The 8,426-nt window shown below is 41.8% G+C and overlaps 1 protein-coding gene across 5 annotated transcripts in view; it reads left to right on the top strand.

The window, feature by feature from the left end:
• Positions 1-6,449: 6,449 nt before the first annotated feature.
• tcerg1l (transcription elongation regulator 1 like) overlaps positions 6,450-8,426 on the top strand; it is a 1,041,679-nt gene continuing 1,039,702 nt past the window's right edge. For 3 of the 5 annotated variants that reach the window (XM_072479165.1, XM_072479166.1, XM_072479162.1), the window contains exon 1: positions 6,450-6,617. The gene's annotated coding sequence lies outside the window, so the exon portion shown is untranslated. Of the gene's footprint in view, positions 6,618-7,331; positions 7,649-8,426 lie in introns of those variants that run through there. The other 2 variants (XM_072479164.1, XM_072479163.1) reach the window with 2 other exon arrangements.

The raw sequence follows: 8,426 nt of genomic DNA, 5'->3' as shown, positions 1-8,426 counted from the left end.
GAGAGGAGCTGACAAATTTAGGATAGAAGTTCTATATCAACTCTATGACTGCTTGATAATTCAGTTACGCAAGAGGATTGACCCAGATGAGCAGATTGCGAAAAGGTTCAAGCTCCTCTCAGAATTGGTGAACAATTCTGAAATTGATGAGGACAGTATTAAACTTAAAATATCATATTACAAAGATGATATTGACCACAAATTAGTAAACGAGTGTTATCCGTTCAAAGAATATTTGCACCTTAGGAAATCCCAGAACACAGAAGAAAACATGCTATCTAAATGCAATGCGCAGAAGTTCTTCAGCTTATTTGTGAGCAACATCTAATTGAAGTGTTCCCCAATATTCCCCAGCGCTTAAGCTGTACTTGACAATGCCTATCACGAGCTGTGAAGCAGAAAGGAATTTTGCAAAGCTATCCTTTATAAAGGACAAATTTCGGTCTACCATGACTGAAGAGCGCTTAAATTCTTTATGCATATTGTCTCAAGAAAATGACATTGCAAGGAAGCTCTCATATGACAAAACTGTACGTGAATATGTTGCTCGAAAAAACAGAAAAAAGAGTATTTTGTAAAATGTGCTTTTTGTAGTATGTTTTCTCATAGGTGTCTAAAATAAAAGATTATATTGACTGTAATCTTTTCTATGTTTTATTTCATCATTCTATGATGCATCGTGCATGTATATAACATTTCCCTATTTTTCATTACCCCATAACTCGAAAACTATAAGGCATAGGACATTTGTATTCACACCAGTGACTTTGACATGTGAGATAATCCAGTACAGCAATTTTAATCAAAATCTGAGATGTAGCGGTTAAATTTTTTAAAATGTTGTGGTGATCTGTCGTGGAACAACCCCATTGATGAAGATAACAGTGGTTACCCAGACCTCATTGCTGGTTGCGAAGGGGCCCCCATACCAGTTCAAGCTCCAGAGCCCCAAAAATGCAGGTCCGCCACTGCACCTGGCTATTCCGTTCCTTTCAAAATTTTTCTTCTACGGTCACTGACTGCTGGTTTGTTCTTCCATGCTGCACATCTCATCTTTCATGTTCTTCAGACTGGATAGAAGTTCAAGAATTTCACCAGTTTTGCTTGTTTGTTCGGCATTCAAAAACTCTTCTGATTCATCAGCAACTACTTACCCTGTTCTAGGCATTTTTCAAGTTATCTAATATACTTCTGATACTTGAAGTCCGTCAAGTTCTAGTTTTTCTTTGGCAAACTCAGCTTCCGTAGGTGAAGGTTGTTCTCTAAATTGAAGTTTCTTCTGACCAGAGTAACCTAATTCATCTATGCTATCCCTTCAAGCACCCATTCTGTAATTGCACTTCTGTTACTTATTTATGAGACTCTTTATACTCCTTTGTGAGAACTTCTACTTTTCAATTGGATATGCTGCAGGATTGGCAGAGAACATTTTTCTGACTGTTGAATTGGAGCTGCACATTTTCAACTTTATGTTGCTCTCCTCTACATGAGAATTCTTTATATTCTCATTTCCTTCCTGTAGTTCTGAAACTCTGTTGTCAAGTATGTTTTCATTGCCTCAAACTCTTCAACAGGAGTATACTGCAACTGCATGAATCTTTCAATGTCTATCTGATTGCAGCCTGCGATCTCCACTTTGCAGTTCAAGCTCCGCGTATACTTTTTAAAAAAGTACCTTTTGGCTTACTCCTGGAATACAGAACATTGCTGAGTTTTCTCTGCCAACTGGTTCTTGAGTTCTTTCAGAGTGACATTAAATTCATGTTGCTTCTTTTTGTAATTTTCCAGATAAACAATCTGCAATGTAAGGGATTCTGGAGCATGTGAAGCTCAGTCAACAGGTATTCCTTTTCTTTGTAAAGTTCAATGTTTTCCTTTTGAATATCCTTGAAGTTTAACAGAGTCTCCTCAACCTTGTTCTGCTGTTCCTCTATTCTGCAGTTCAAGGTTGTCTCATTTTTTTCATTTACTAAAGGATTTTACATTTGACCTTGAAGGACAATCGGCTATTCTTTCAACTGTCTGCTTTGTTATTCAGCTGTAGTCTTCTCATTCTACACTTCAGTGCATTGCTTTATCACCACTGATCATTCCAACAAAACTTTTTGAAAATGAAATGAAATGAAATGAAAATCGCTTATTGTCACAAGTAGGCTTCAAATGAAGTTACTGTGAAAAGCCCCTAGTCGCCACATTCCGGCGCCTGTTTGGGGAGGCTGGTACGAGAATTGAACCGTGCTGCTGGCCTGCCTTGGTCTGCTTTCAAAGCCAGCGATTTAGCCCAGTGTGCTAAAACATAATATTCAACAGAATACTCCTCCTAACCTTTTTTGACACTAAGGGCAATTTAGAATGGCCAAACCATCTAACCTGCACATCCTTTGGACTGTGGGAGGAAACCGGAGCACCCGGAGGAAACCCACGCACACACGGGTCATTCAGTGCTTGCACCTAAACCTTTCACCAAGATTGAATCCAACTTGTCTTAGTATTGGAAGTGTTTGTTTGCATCTCGAGTGCCATTTTCCACTGTTAAGAAGTCAGGTAGTGGTAAAATCTGAACAGCAGAACCGGATTTCTTCCCTGTGGAGTGGTGAGAAATTGGTCAATACATCACATTGAGGACAAAGGAAATGAAAGAGATAAATGTAGAGATTCTGCTGTACCATTCCTTTCTCCACTCCATTCCCAATGCACTGAGGCAAGCCTGTGCCCAAAGTCTCTAGGGCTTTCTGTCCCATAAGGGTAAGAACCCGAAAGGAGGTAGGTCTTTTTCCCATTCAGTCATGGCGAATGTGGGATTTCATGTCTTGCAGAAATAAGGGGAACTTATTAGTGCCTTCATCAAAGGCTTATAAAAGTGTGTGAAGCATACTGATGTGTGCATGATGAACATTGCATACAGCAAGCAATATGCAGTATGGGGCTGTTTCACAGAGCAGAAAAGTGTCAGTAAAGTGTTATTTTCTGGCTAACACAAAAGTGCATAGATCTTTTTGTGAAACATATGGCTGCACATCTACCTTTCTAAAGGTAACAGCAGCTGCTGATAAAACTTGTCAGAGGCGGTTTTGAGAAAAAGCTATTTAATTTATTAATCTTTATTGTCACAAGTAGGCTTACATTAACACCATAATGAAGTTACTGTGAAAAGCCTCGAATCGCCACATTCCGGCGCCTGTTCGGGTACACTGAGGGAGAATTCAGAATGTCCAAATTACCTAACAGCACATCTTTCGGGACTTGTGGGAGGAAACCGGAGCACCCGGAAGAAACCCACGCAGGCACAGGGAGACTCCGCACAGACAGTGACACAAGCCAGAAATCGAACCTGGGATCCTGGCGCTGCAAAGCAACAGTGCTAACCACTGTGCTACCGTGCCTCCCTTGGTGGCGGGGTGAGGAGGGAAGCAGGTTGACAAGGAAGGAGACATTGCAAGAAGTAAAGCTTACTTTGGCTCAGTGTGTTAGGTCATTCAACGTCATTCTGCAATACACCCATTTCCTGGGGGAGTGTTTGATTGTGTTGCAAGCTCAGCAACCTCCTTATTGGTCCATTAAGGTGTTTGCCTTGTAGGTTTAATTGCATTGAAGGGTAAGTGGGTAGTCCTACACACTCCGAGTTGTTCAAGGACACATCTGACATGGTCTGAAAATCTTAGCACTGTACACTCCATCCAATCTTCAGTCTCTGCTCTAAGGACATCCTCGCTTTAGGAGCTTGCAGCTCACCTGTCATTCCTTAAAGAAACCTGACCACCAAAACAGTTCAGGCATGACACATATTTCATTTGGTGGATAGCCAAATCACCCCATCCATTGAGTGCTGATTCTTCCCCCCCCCCCCCCCCCCAACTAAATCAAAATCTATGCCACAGGATAGTGAAAAAAAAGAGACAAAACACAGGTAACAGAAGGAAAAATGAGCAGGTCAAATAATTGTGTGTGTAATCACTTGTTCTACTTGTTAAATTGATCTACCAAATACGTTTGAATGAAATTTAAATGAATGTGGATGGTGAATATTTCCAACACCAAGGAAAATTCTCAAACTTACATCCTGGCTGTTTCCAATTAGCAGAGTTCTGTACGAAGGCTCAGCATCTCCTGAATTGCCTAAAGCCACTGTACAACTTACCTCATAATTTGTAAGAGACAGTTGGCATCTGAGGGGAATAATGCAGGATGGTTAATGAAATTCTATAGTCTTGTAATCTCTCTAACAATGCTGCCCGGACAGATATCGACCATACATTGTTACATTACATGTCCTAAAATGGTCTTCTAAACCAAGGTTGATATTGTGGTTGGTAGTGTTGGTAATAAGATTATAAATAAAAATGAATAGAATTGTTACATTACTGGCGCCGTATCAAGCGTCATGTGCCGAAAAATGAAATAATTGCCTTCTCGATGTACATAACTGGGTTTTTCTTTTAGATCCTTTTGTTCAAGGATTTGAACTATTAGAGAAAGTGTGTCACAGATGCCAGGGGAAAAAGTGACAGTCAAAACTAGAAAATGTTAGGTCTGTGAGGTCACACCCTTTACATCTCAACTGACTGTTTCTAGTTATCACAAATGCTGCTTTGACTTGTATCTGATAGTATTATTGATCTGGAAGAAAATATACTTACTGTAGCTTGTATTATGATATCTACTTTGAATTCTCTGTGGCCTACAGTTATTTATATATGTCAGGAAACCCTGCCAAAAGCTAGCAAGTGGGAATTCAGCTGAAAGCAGTTGAGGAGATGTTATCAGATTTTTAGTCTTATGCCATTTTCAGTCTCAAGCAATCAAAAATTAAATTTGCATAAAGTAATTTATATTATTTTCTTAGAGAAGTATCCAAGTAAATTGATTTAATCTGATTTCAATAAAAAATGCATATATATATATTAATAAAAATTGGGAGGAACTGGACTTTTGCCTGGCTTGCCAACATTTGGATTTATTATTGGACATGACAGCAGTGTCACTCCTTGTTTTTGTGCGTTACCACCCTTTAACTGTGAACAGTGGAGAAACCCAAGGGGTAAATAAGGGCGAAAATGTTGCTTTATTTGGCTCTAGTCCTTTCTTATGCACTTTTTTTCCAAATCTAAATTCAACCTTCATTAGAAACCTAGTTGTCTTGTGCTCCACTTACTTAATACTCACTGAATACTACAGTCTCAAACCTCAAGTTTACCTTTCTTATCACTGCCAAATAATTAAAATATGCTTGAGGATTAATAACATAGTGGCAAACAATATTGGTATTTTAATCATACTAATAAAGCAATGGATTTCTTAAAGTTTGACAATTAGCACTCTTGTTTGAGGATTACTAAATTAGGTAAGCATCAGGGTTTTTGTTTACAAATTGCAATGCATTAGTTGCTATCACTGGCAATATGCTTTCCAACATATACGACAGGGGATGGTTGAGAAACAATACTGTCTTTCCGAATCTTTGTGGAATCCTCATATTGCACAATATGTCCGAGGTCAAAAGGAAGAAAATGTGGTCAGAGAATCATAGAAAAGTTGTCACCCTTGGGAACTTTCAGAACATTAGAAATGTCTTCAAGCCGTTCTGTTAGGTCCGGTGCAATTTCATCGTTTCCCTGACTGGTGATTGTTACTGGATAACTCAACATAATGCTTCAAATTATCTTGCTTAATGCAGCAGCTTACAAAAATGCGATTTGAATTCCAGCTCGGAGATGCTTGGTCGATGGCTCATAAAAATCATTCAACGGCCCTGTACTCGTCCTTTTGGCTTTGCCAATGGCTGTCCTTTTCAACTAAACTGCGCGATAACGTAATTTCCCAACTATTGGAAGAATGAAAGTGATTCAAACAACGTGAAAAAAAGGAATAAGTGACTGTAGCCCCCCCCCCCCCCCCCCCCGGTGTTTCAGCGGTTCAAGTTTATGGTTACATTATATCCCACCCACCCTCCACGCAGCAAACTCAAGTCAGCGCAGCCCCACATGAACGGCGGCTTGCCTGAGTGCACCTGTTTCCCAGAATCAGTTCATCAATAAAAGCCCTGACCTGCTTTCCTTTCTAATTATCGCGATAGAGTAGAATAGATGAAGTGACACTCGCCAAATTGCAGCAAAGCTCTGCTTGAGCACGGCCAGATATGAAAACGCGAGATGCCTTTTTTGGTGTGTGTGTGTGTGGCAAGCGGTACCTTCAGACAGAGTGCTAACAGTGGCAGCGGCGTTTAGCTGTTCTGTGAGCTAGGAGAGGGCAGGAGCTCGGCTTGGAGACGATCATCATCTCCATTCCCCCCCACCCCCACACACACCGGACATGAGACGCTGCCGCTGCTCTGAGCTGGGCGAGCGGGATTCTAGAGGAACCAACCCGATTTAAAACTGACTTGTGCTATCCTCCTGGACAATTCGGGTGGGGGGGGGGGGGGGGGGAGGGGGAGGGGGAACCAGTTATCTTTCCCACTCATCGGATTCCCCATAAACTATCACATCCCATTCAGTGGGATTTCCAGCTTGGCCAAGTGGGGAGACTCTTTTATACCACTGACCCCCTTGGTGGTAGTGGGGGTGGGGGGTGTTGTGCGAGAGTCCGACACAATTCTCTCACGAGACGCTGATTGTCAGGTAAGAAAAATAAATTGTTTTGCATTTGACAGACGGGAACCACGTTGAAGAGGAGAGGCGACTCTGCTCGCGGTAAGAACTCACTTTTGCTTCATTATCACCTTCTTCTTCTCCTCCCTTTTTCTTTATTCCTCCCGGTTGACGTGTTCTCTTGCTGGGTATATTGGTGACTCCCTTCCCCGTCCTCTACTCGAGAGAGATATACCCATACCCACCCCAATCCTCACAGGTCCGCTTCGTCTGCGCGCCTCAGATTGTCGAATGAAGGCGACTCTGCAACCCCCCTCCCCCGCCAGCCAAAAGAAAAAAAAAAAATGTCAAGTCCCCCAAAACTTGTATTTTTGGCGCCCCCCCCCCCCCCCCCCCGTGTCGCACATCAGGGGCAGTGCCGCGAAAAGTGAGCGAAGGATTTAAAAAAAAAAGATTTGTACACCGATTGACTCGCCGTCCGGGGAGGGGAAATGGAGCGCGGCGATTCCAGGTGATTGATAATTATTCAGAGCGGGCTCCCCGCCGCATTTTACACGGGCTGCCTGCCTGTGCGACGTTCACCCTGCCGCCAAAAATAAAACCACGAAGCAGCACCTGCCTCCCCGCGACAATTAAAACATCAGCACTTGGTGTTGGTAAACCTCAGTCTCCCTCCTTCTCTCCACGGCCACCCCGCCCCCCTCACTGCAGTCACGAAGCTGCTTGCAGCTCAGATAGGATGCTGTCAGTTTGATCCAGCCACCGAGCGTGCGGCTTGTGCTTATATCTTCTCTTTCCAGGGAACGACTGGGTACCGCTCAAAATTGGCTAAGGAGCAAAAAAGCTGCCAGGCGCATCCCCTCGCTCGCGGCGTTCATCGCATGTGTGCCCCACTCGCCTATTTTCTCAACTAAAGATATTTTCCCGTCGTGTTTTCAAGTCGGAATCAACAACTTGCCTTTCAGCTGCTGGAGGCTTGAACACCAAAGGCTGCCTGTCAGTAACTCTGGGGTTGAGCCCGCACCGCTGCCTGGAAAGCGTCTTTTTTTTAACGCTTGCTTGTACTGCATCTCTTTTCAATAAGTTGTGTTTTGTGAATTGTATTTGTTTAATGCCAGTGCTGAACGTTTCGTACATTTTTTGCACCTTGACAACTTTTGTGCTTTAGTTTATTCGATAAATTGCTATTTATGTTCATTTACAAAACTGGCATATTTTAACATCAAAATCACCTTAAATGTGATGTATTGCACGCCCATTGGGACTCTGATCAGACTTGTACCGCTAAAGAATATTGGATGCAGTCTCTAGGTGTGGGAGGGCTACATTGAAATGGTCGTGAAGTATGACATTTTACAGATGGTGCTGATCTTTAAAAAAACAGATTTTGGGTGAAACTATGACTGATATTTGGTGTGAATGTTTGGTGAAAACAACTGCATTGTTTTGCATCGTCAATCGTAAAATTACATTGTTTTGTTTTCAAACCATCTTCAGATCCACTGTGTTTATTTTTTAGAACGCTGTTTATTTTGTTGCACTTGTTCACTTTGTTAATTTTCTTGTCTCGGCAATGTTTCATAGACAGTGTGACTGAAAAGGCTCAAGCAGTACTGTCAGCACAAGGATGGATGCTAGTTTCCATAAGGATTTAAAAGATTTATTTTGGAATGAAATCTGGCTATTGAAATATTTTGAGCAGTACCAAACATTATTTTAATCCCAAACTGAACTTTGAATTGGGGAAGGGAGTCACCCTTTTAAAAATAGAGGTACTGGTGCTGTTGTGGTTTGAAATCACAGTGGCTCAAATGACATTATTTACAAATTATACAATTT

This window comes from Scyliorhinus torazame, chromosome 16 (assembly GCF_047496885.1).
Source record: "Scyliorhinus torazame isolate Kashiwa2021f chromosome 16, sScyTor2.1, whole genome shotgun sequence".
NCBI classification, from domain to species: Eukaryota; Metazoa; Chordata; class Chondrichthyes; order Carcharhiniformes; family Scyliorhinidae; genus Scyliorhinus; species Scyliorhinus torazame.
Note: the sequence above shows the minus strand (reverse complement) of the source record. Positions and strands in the feature narration are given on the sequence as shown.